The sequence below is a fragment of the Rhagoletis pomonella genome, unplaced genomic scaffold (genome assembly GCF_013731165.1).
Source record: "Rhagoletis pomonella isolate Grant_MI unplaced genomic scaffold, Rhpom_1.0 Rhpom_scaffold_00007, whole genome shotgun sequence".
Lineage (NCBI taxonomy): Eukaryota > Metazoa > Arthropoda > Insecta > Diptera > Tephritidae > Rhagoletis > Rhagoletis pomonella.
The window spans coordinates 37160159-37167961 of record NW_023458561.1 but is presented as its reverse complement, the minus strand read 5'-3'; the positions used below and the strand labels follow the sequence as shown (position 1 = coordinate 37167961).

The 7803-nt window shown below is 35.0% G+C and overlaps 1 protein-coding gene across 1 annotated transcript in view; it reads left to right on the top strand.

The window, feature by feature from the left end:
• Positions 1 to 7803, top strand: part of LOC118743799 (transient receptor potential cation channel trpm) — a gene marked incomplete at its 5' end in the record, with an annotated part of 161503 nt that overhangs the window by 67878 nt on the left and 85822 nt on the right.

Sequence of the window (7803 nt, the reverse complement as noted above, 5' to 3'; positions counted from 1 at the left end):
TTAATAGGTAATTTTCCGCACCTTTTGGTCCTTATGCACAAAAAAAAATATTATTTCTCAATTGTACATAATTTTCTCTTTAAATATATTGTCATTCTACATTGTACTGAATTGCTTAAATAATTTTTTTTTTAAATAATCATATTTTTGAAATTTCAAAGTCCTTTCAAAAATCCTCACATTAGAGGGAAAAACTAAAAACTCTGTTATAGTATATTTGGCCCCTAGCTTCGCGAAACCCTCTTCTATGAGCTCTTCGAGAGCGCTTACGAAGACTGACACCATCGCGATATAAAGGTCGTGATAAGCGATGCCAAAGGTAGGGTAGGCAAAATAGGGGTATCCACGACGAAACATAACACGATAACACAGTGGCAGGCTGATCGACTTCATCGCGTCCGAACGTGGACCAACTCATAAACCATGCACATAAACGAAAAGTTATCATATGCAAGCAGGACCGCATCTCCCAATCGCTGCGTATCGCTGCCGAAGGAGTAGTCGAATTCCAGCGAGCTAAATATGTATGTGGGATTGATATAGAGAGCTGAAGAGCGGCTAAATATTTGAGTGTGGAGATTTTCCGATAGTTCTATCAAAATGTAAGGCGTCTTATGAAAGGTTGAAAAACACTTTTCCATTCTGCTAAAGGCCACTGAAACCAATATGGAAGTCGAGGAAGACAGAATCGATGTATCACCACCCGGCTATGCCGAGGTAACAATAGTAATTTCTCGGCTGGAAAACAACAAACCTGCAGGAGTTGACGGCCTGCCAGCCGAGCTATTCAAGTACGGCGGAGAGGAGCTGATAAGGTGCATGCATAAACTCGCATGCAGAATATGGTCAGGTGAACGCATGCCCGACGACTGGAATTTAAGTATGCTCTGTGAAATCCACAAGAAAGGCAACCCCGCCATACGAGCCAACTAACGCGGGACGATTGTGTTAAAGACTGAATCTCACCGTCAACAAATTTATTGGGCATCAGTGTGGCTTTAGACCTAGCAAATCCACCATAGACCAGGTATCCACAATACGCTAAATCTTAAAAAAGACCCGCGAGAAAAGGAGTTGCCTATTTGTCACGATGTCTGAATTTGGTATCCACGCGAAACTGATACGGATGTGTAAAATTACGTTTAGCCTTTGCTACCAAACGGGGTTTAAGACAGGGAGACACCCTTTCATACGATTTCTTTAATCTGATGTTGGAGAGGAAAATAAGCGCTGTAGAAGTGAACAGCTCAGGCACAATACTTCACAACAGCGTTCGATAGGAACCGCGAAGTCTGTTCTGCCTTTTCCCAAGATAGATAAGGTCTGGTGGTACAAGACCAAGTATCTCCTGTCATCAAACAAACAATTAGCACATTCGCGCCCTGGTGATAGTTACAATTCCGAGAAGGTAGAGAATTCCGTCTACTCGGGAACCAGCACCGATAATAATGTCACTGTCGACAACGCAGAATCGCTGTTGCCAGCAAGTGCTACTTTGGGCAATTTCAGAAGTAAAGGCCTCTCTCGACGTACGAAAGCCACACTCCATAAGTCACTCCTCATGCCTATGTTGGTATATGGCGCAAAGGCATGGTCAGTGACAACATCCGGTGAGGCGGATCTTGGAGTATTCAAGAGAAAGATCTTGCAGAAGATTTACTTGCCTTTACGGGTTGGCGAGGGCGACTAGCGCAGACGATGGAACGATGAGCTGTATGAACTTTACAACGACATACAGTGACATAGTGCAGCTAATTAAAATACAGTGGCTCCGCTGGCTTGACCATGTCGTTCGAATGGGCACCGATGCTCCAGCTCTGAAAGTATTCAACACGGAATCCGATGGTGATAGCAGAGCATATGGAGAGACCAAGAATCGTTGCATAAAAAATTTACTACGCGTCTAAAGCTAAACGACCGTGCAGATTGCTTAACGGAAAAAGCTCCCACGTAACATGCCAAAAACAAGTAACTTGTCTTTTGTAAAGTGAAAAAAACTAAGATTTTGGGTAGCAAATTTGTATTTGAAGTTTCCTGTATGCTGCTGCTAAAAAGACAACAGATAGAACAAAAAATTGATAGAAGTGCCTAAAAGAATGATTTATCAAGTATTCGGAAATATTGAGTACATACAACAAAAGCAACCAATTACTTGTCTTTGTCGTGTCACGGGAGTGCTGTGTTACGATAAAGTTATAAAATAAAAAGATTATACGATTTACTTAAAAAAATATAAATATATATACATATCTATGTATATATTTTGAATATAGAGCTTTAGGCACTGAAATACACACACGCTCTCCTACAAGCTTTCAAAGCCATCGTGTGGCAATATCAATGGGAAGACCAGTTACCAGAAACAATATCTATGTAGGCGCGACTGCTAACACCGGGCGCCTACATGCCTGCTATGTACGGCTGCATGTGCAGAAATTTCCTTTATGCAATTTATGAAATTTCTGCACGTGGACTTCTCAACTGCCATGTAATTTAACTTTCTTACATACATACTGGTCTTCCCTCTAACTCAGTTATTCACTATCAATCGAACTAAAATCGGTCTTTTTTAAAGCGAAAACTTTTTACTTAAAATTATTTAAATATACAACAATAAAAACCCAACAAAATAATAAACATTTTAGCAACCAATTCAAAAATATATTTACAAAATATAAATACCATTTAGCAGCCAATTAGCACAAAATACAAACAAAACGAAAGTCTAAGTAATGAGCAGCAGAACCATACCATAATTTTAACATCTTAAGCAGCATATTACTGTATTTCGGTACTGTTAGTAATATTGGTGTTTTGGCAATATTAATATAAGTATTTTTGATGTGAATATGTTATCGAATATGATTATGAATATATAATGGAAAAGGAAAATATCTTACATATATGTATGTATGTGATAATAAAAGGTATATATAATAATAGGAAAACAGGGCAATGAAACGCTGACACTGATTACTACATACAAATTTATGTATGTACATATGTATACCCACATACGAATTTAAAAAGTATGCCCATTAGACTGGCTCGCGAAAAAAAGTTTACAATATAAAAGAAACCAAAATCATTTTCGTTCATTTTTATTTAAAATGTACCTCAAAACCATATAAATCAATGATGCAAACTTTCTACGAAACTTGCAAAAATTTAGCGAATTTAAAAAAATACTACCGAAATTTCAAAGTTTTTAGTCAGATTTTCTTAAGAATTATAACTAGTAACTTTTGAGCTAAAAACTAAGCCGAGTTCAGTTCTCCTAAAAAAATTTAATGGTTAATTTCTTCATCATCCAATGATCGGATCTGGACCAAATTAGTATGGGCCCAGCTGTTTTATTACAGAAATCGGTTAATGTGGTCCTCCACCGTTTTTTGAAGTCGGTTAAAAATAAACTTTTTTCATGCGTGAATTGGGGGAGAACCGGCAATATCGCCAGCAAAAAACAGTCAAAAGTCAAGGCACTTAAAACTTTCACTTTTGCCAGTTTACGAATTCCGTTGAAAATATGTAATATTGATTTATATGGTTTTTGTTATTAAATAGGCTATATATTAAATAAAAATTTACGAAAAAGTTAATGGAACAGATTTTGTGTATCGAGAACCACGAATACTTCTGTGAGTGGCTGTACATACAGTCAGCGTGAAAAATATGCACACCCTATAGTTTTGACGATTTTATTTATTTATATTTTCCATACCAAATTTTTCTTATATTTATATAAAAATATGGTTCATTAAACAGCAAAAATCGCAAGAATCTCTTTTTTAACTCTCGGAAAAATGCAAGAAATTTTCATTGAAATTGATAATTTCTCAATTTGATTTCTTACAAAAAATTTTAGTATGCAGTTTAAATTTTAATGCGAATGTCCAGTGGCTTATAATTACCATTAATTTTTGAGATTTTTTCGCTGGCGGAGTTGTGTACCTTCTTTCTTATAAAATAAAATCGTTTTTATGGTTATAGGGCCGTTTGCAGCTCTCAAGAAAAGCACAAAAAAATTTTTTCATGATTTCTTTTGTTTGAAAGAGTACTGTAAATTTTCTTAAAAAAAATAAATATACAAACATTCTTTTCTTGAAAGCTGCAAACTGATTTAAGGAATTGTGATGGTGTTATATGAATTTCTCGTTTTTCTTGACAGCTGCAAACAGCCCTTATATGAAAGAAATGCGTTAAGTAATGGTTATAAGAAAAACTTCCTTGAAACTTGGACTTTATTACACTAAAATTTTATGGGCTACAAAACCGCATACCCTAAATTTTTAATTTTTTGGTATTTCATATATTTTCTCCGAAAGTTCGATTAAGAAAATTGATTCTTGTGAGTTTTTCTGTTGAATAAACCACATTTTTATAAAAAAATTGATGTGCAAAATATAAACAAATAAAATTATCAAAACGTGAGGGTATCCATATTTTTGAGGCTGATTGTATCTGCATGAGCATACATAAAAAAAAAAAAATAGATATGCATACATATGTATGTACATTCGGACATATTCACAAGAAGATTTATTAATCTATATTTGCACAGCAGACAACGGATTAGAGTACTAGACATAAAAAAGAAAAAGTATATTCAAACGATGGTTAATACATACAAAAGGTTACACAGATTGATTAAAAAAAGTTTAGAAAAATTTAAATACGAATTTGATGCGTATGCTAGTATGAGAAACAATAGATTAGCAGTTAGGAGTAGAGATAGGACGAGAATTACAACAAAAATATTTGGAAAATGGAAAAAAAAAAAAATTTAGTCACCAGCAACCAATCGCGGTAAATATACACATGTATGCTACATACAAATGTATAAGAAAAAACATTATAGAGAAAAGTTTTGTATGCATTCAATTCGAATTATCACACATACACATACTATCTATATAGAAAGTTTAAAAGTTTTAGTTTAACTATTTTCGTAATTCACACTACAACACAGTTAACTACTATTCGGACATGTTTACACGGGATTTAATAGAATTTAAGGGGATAACAAAAGTTTTTGTTTTGTCAGAATTTACTACCTTGTCTTGATTATTGTTACTGCTTATCCTACACTTGAAGGAAATTGATCTTTTCGCTTTTGTTAGCGCATTCTAGGGAATGTGTCGCAGTAGTAGTAATAGTAGTAGTAGAAGTAGTAGTAGAAGTGGTAGTGGTAGTAGTAGATGTTATTTTTATTTTATTTTCGTTTTTTTTTTTTCAAGTAGTCGTTATAGTAGGAGCGGTTTAAACAGCAACGCAGCAGCAGAACAAATACAGTAAGGGTTGTAAAAATGTAGTTCAAAATATTATAGTAAATCATAAATTTTGTTTTCTAAATTTAGAAATATCGAAATAAAATTTACTTAAATGCAGTTATGAAATGTTGAATAAGTGTTCATAAAAATTAAATAGGTATACTACTTACTTGGTACTTAAGTACCAACTTTTTATATTTTTTAACAGCAGTTTAAAGCAAAAATTTTAAGTGAATATTTAATTTATTTTGGCGACGAAATTTACTAAAATTACGCAAATCTTATTTCATCACTTTGATTACTTTCAACGTAGATAATATGTACAAACAACAATGAAGAGATAGCATTTTTTTCAACTAATCGCAAGTTCAGTGGAAAATTGAACAGTTTAAAAACAAATTTTTAAGACTTATTTTAAAATGTTTAACAAAGGAACATTACTTATTAGGAGTATTATGGAAAAAATAATCTAATTATTAAATAACAAACAAATAATGTACGTCCATATAATGGAATCGTACTCTAGTACATACCTCAGCATCGGGCTGCGAACGATCCGAATCGTCGTTGTCCAAATTTTGATTCTCCAAGTGCTCTTCTTCGGTTTGTGGCATTTGTTGTAGCTCTTCTTTGGATTTGAAATCCAAATGTCTGATATAAACGGGTATCAAAAGACCTAAGATAACCTAGAAGTACAAAAAAATAAATAAATCATACACATAAATTCAAATTAGGAAAAAATAAAGAGATTTCGTCATTTAAGGACCACCCTAATGTACATATGCTCAAGTGCTTTCTGACCAAGAAGCTTTCATCATGAAAGCCAGCAAGGGAGCTTTTTGTGTAAGACTTTGGTGCCAGAATAAACAAAATCTTTCAACACATCCTGATGAACGCCTGCGGATTGACATTAGCCTTCTTCATAACTTTCGTGATTGGTTGCTGGCGTTTTTTCAATTAGAGTAGTGGTTACCGTACAAAATCACTTGCCATCGCACATGTCAACGCTTCTAAAGTCCAAGTGCAGCCCCTACGGGGGTTAGACTCCCACAACTTAAGCTACCTTAAACTCTCTATTTAAGTTCATATTTTAACAATTCGAAGTAAGAACAAGTTATGCGGTAACGTACATAAAAAAAAAATATTCCGGCGAACTGATAACCTCCTCCTTTTTTGGAAGTCGGTTAAAAAAATAAAAAAATATTCCGACGATTTGATAACCTCCTCCTTTTTATGAAGTCAGTTACAAGTTTGAGTTTTTGACTTACCTTAAAATTTGTATTTTTACGCGTTCGCAAACCGCCCATCCACAAGTCGGCCAATATCACTTGACTGCTCGGATGTGCCAGAAGTGCACGATGATTGGCGGCCACCGCCAGGGAAAGGCAACTTTGGTTCGACCATGAGTGCAGTTCACATGTCAACAGTCGTTGAGCCTTCTCCCCATCTGTACGATAGCTGAAATCTAGTAACTTGATGCCTGCAAACGAATAGAACAGTTAAAGTGATTGAAAGCTTTTGGAGAGGAAAAGAAATGACAAAAAGCCATTCTAAAAGAAGTAAAGGCGAATTCATAGCGAATACAATGATTGAAAGCATATTGAAAGGAAGCCAACTAACAGGTAATAAATTCAAGCGGCTTGCACACTTGAATTGGCTTACTTTGTGGTTACTAGAAATGGCAATTCACTACCTGTTCTCATACATTTCTAGTAACTAAGTGCTTCCTCTAACAAATATGCACTTAGACATGGCAAGAGGATGCTCAACCAATAGACACTTGCAATCAGCTTTAAATGAATCACACAAAATTACACACACACACACACGTAGCCTTTTACTAACCTTTGCTTTCGAATTCCTTTGCATATGCGCGCAATTCATCATAGATTTCCGTATCTAAATCATCCTCGGCCGCCTCGTGCGCCATTGCCTTGTACAGCTTGCAGGCCACCAAGGATTTCGCTAGCGCCTCCTCACCGTGCGTCCACATAAGCAACGCCATTTGTTGGCGTTTCGTTAGCACTGCCCAAATCTAGAAGTAGAAAAAACGCTTCACTTTTAAAAGCGTGCTAATAATATTTGTGGGGAAAAAACTCTCCTCAAAGCTGTAAGTGCAAACGACTTGAGTGCGGCGGTAATGGCTGCAGCAACTTACCAACCCAACTACCTTTGAAAAGAATTATTTCAACATCTAATTTATGTTGCATAAAATTATTACCGCTAGAGAAATTGTGGAATTCCATGCGCTTGAGCCATTTACACCCTTGCACCCATTTCTGCATAAATACTTACAGTCAGCGTCAAAAGTATGAATACCCCGACGTTTTGACGGTTTTATTTATTTATATTTTCCATACAAAATTTTTCTTGTTTTCTATAAGAAAACAGCATTCAGCAACAAAAACAAGCAGAATAATTTTTTTTTTTTTTAAATTTCATAACGAACTCGGAAAATTCAAGAAATACCAAAACATTTTCCTCACATTTTTCAACTTTTCAATTCGATTTCTTAGAAAAATTGACGCTTTGT